Source organism: Scyliorhinus torazame, chromosome 10 (assembly GCF_047496885.1).
Source record: "Scyliorhinus torazame isolate Kashiwa2021f chromosome 10, sScyTor2.1, whole genome shotgun sequence".
Classification (NCBI taxonomy): Eukaryota; Metazoa; Chordata; class Chondrichthyes; order Carcharhiniformes; family Scyliorhinidae; genus Scyliorhinus; species Scyliorhinus torazame.
Genome location: NC_092716.1, coordinates 226,019,312 through 226,022,108, shown reverse-complemented (window position 1 = coordinate 226,022,108; position 2,797 = coordinate 226,019,312). Strand labels below are relative to the sequence as shown.

At 43.2% G+C, this 2,797-nt stretch overlaps 1 pseudogene; it reads left to right on the top strand.

Moving 5' to 3' along the window:
• Window positions 1-662: 662 nt before the first annotated feature.
• On the top strand, window positions 663-2,087 carry LOC140384624 (heterogeneous nuclear ribonucleoprotein D-like pseudogene; annotated as a pseudogene).
• The last annotated feature ends 710 nt before the right edge of the window (window positions 2,088-2,797 follow it).

The following is a 2,797-nucleotide window of genomic DNA, read 5'->3' as shown; positions in this document are numbered from 1 at the left end:
ATCTCCCCGCATCTATCCTATCTATTCTCTTCATAATTTTATATGTTTCTATAAGATCCCCCCGCATCCTTCTAAATTTCAACCAGTACAGTCCCAGTCTACTCAACCTCTCCTCATAACCCAACCCTCTCAACTCTGGGATTAACCTAGTGAATCTCCTCTGCACACCCTCCAGTGCCAGTACGTCCTTTCTCAGGTAAGGAGGCCAAAACTGAACACAATACTCCAGGTGTGGCCTCACTAACACCTTATACAGTTGCAGCATAACCTCCCTAGTCTTAAACTTCATCCCTCTAGCAATGAAGGACAAAACTCCATTCACATTCTTAATCACCTGTTGCACCCGTAAACCAACTTTTTGCGACTCATGCACTAGCACACCCAGGTCTCTCTGCACAGCAGCATGTTTTAATATTTTATCATTGAGATAATAATCCCTTTTGCTGTTATTCCTACCAAAATGGATAACCTCATATTTGTCAACATTGTATTCCATCTGCCATTCACTTAGCCCATTCACTTAGCCTATCCAAATCCCTCTGCAGGCTTCCAGTATCCTCTGCACGTTTTGCTTTACCACTCATTTTAGTGTTGTCTGCAAACTTGGACACATTGCACTTGGTCTCCAACTCCAAACTATCGATTATTTATTTATTTTTTTGTAGCCAAGCAGGAGCAGCAGTCGCGGCGGCGCCAGCTCGACCGGTTCCCAAGCAAGCAGCCCTCCAACATCCGTATCTCAAAAGTGACCCACCCTTCCCCCTCCGACCGACCGACCGCCCACCCGCCGGAGGAGAGGAACCGATGGACCCTCAGTACAGTTACAATGCGCCTTCCGCCGGCCTGATGGAGCAGAGCATGGCGGCGACCGACGAGTTCCCCGAAGCAGCTAAAATAAACGCCAGCAAAAACGAGGAGGACGAAGGAAAAATGTTCATTGGGGGTCTTAGCTGGGATACGAGCAAGAAGGATTTGACAGATTACTTGTCCAGGTTCGGTGAAGTACTGGATTGTACCATAAAGATGGATGCAGTGACAGGGCGGTCAAGAGAATTTGGTTTTGTACTATTCAGAGAATCTGCAAGCGTGGACAGGGTTTTAGAACTGAAGGAACACAAGCTGGATGGAAGGCTCATTGATCCTAAAAGAGCAAAGGCTATAAAAGGCAAAGAACCAGCTCAGAAAGTTTTTGTTGGTGGCCTAAGTCCTGATGTACCAGAAGAAATGGTTAAGGATTACTTTGGAGCATATGGAGAGATCGAAGGCATTGAACTCCTGATTGACAACAAGACGAACGAACGGAGAGGTTTCTGCTTCATCACGTTTAAGGAGGAAGAACCAGTAAAAAGGCTATGAGAAAACAAGTATCACAACATAGGATCCAGCAAGTGTGAAATTAAAGTGGCACAACCGAAGGAGGTCTACAGGCAACAACAGCAATGAGGAGGCGGAGGTGGAGGACAAAATCAGAACTGGAACCAGGGATACAACAGCTACTGGAATCAGGGTTATAGTAGTTACAACAATGGCTATAGCAATCCAGGTTACAATGGATATGGAGGTTATGATTACTCTGGGTATAACTACAACAACTACGGATATGCTCCAGAATATACCTACAATAGTCAGCAGAGCAGCTATGGAAAGGCATCTAGAGGTGCAGGCAGTCACCAGAATAACTACCAACCATACTAAAGAAAAATTGATATAGTTATTTCACTGCAGGTGGAGAAACGGAGGTATAAACATCAATGTAGCAGAACAGCATGTCAAGAGGAAATGTTAAATCTGAAAGCATCGTTGTTTCCCTTTTGGGACTTTTTTTCTACCACATTAGATCTGAAATCAACATCTTTTGTGTCCCAAATGTATATAGCATCTAAACATTTTTTTATGTTGTAGTTACTTTGCTTTGTACAACTTAAGCGCATTCCTTAACTTGTGTACTGTGATAGTATATAATAAAATTGCTACTAACTGGCCATGAAACACTTGTTTGTTGATGTACCCTGTTGTATGTGATACACTGCATCTGTTGCTGAAATAAAATTGAGTATGAATGCTCAAACAAAAAACAAAAAACAAAACTATCTATGTAAATTGTGAACAATTGTGGGCCCAACATTGATCCCTGAGGGACACCACTAGCTACTGATTGCCAACCAGAGAAACACCCATTAATCTGCACTCTTTGCTTTCTATTCATTAACCAATTCTCTATCCATGTTACTACTTTACTCTTAATGCCATGCATCATTATCTTATGCAGCAACCTTTTGTGTGGCACCTTGTCAAAAGCTTTCTGGAAATCCAGATATACCACATCCATTGGCTCCCCGTTATCTACCGCACTGGTAATGTCCTCAGAAAGTTCCACTAAATTAATTAGGCATGACCTGCCCTTTATGAACCCATGCTGCGTCTGTCCAATGGGACAATCTCCATCCAAATGCCTCGCTATTTCTTCCTTGATGATAGATTCCAGCATCTTCCCTACTACCGAAGTTAAGCTCACTGGCCTATAATTACCCGCTTTCTGCCTACCTCCTTTTTTAAACCGTGGTGTCACATTTGCTAATTTCCAAACCGCCAGGACCACCCCAGAGTCTAGTGAATTTTGGTAAATTATCACGAGTGCATTTGCAATTTCCCTAGCCATCTCTTTTAGCACTCTGAGATGCATTCCATCAGGGCCAGGAGACTTGTCTACCTTTAGCCCCATTAGTTTGCCATCACTACCTCCTTAATGATAACAATCATCTCAAGGTCCTCATCTGTCATAGCCTCATTTCCATCT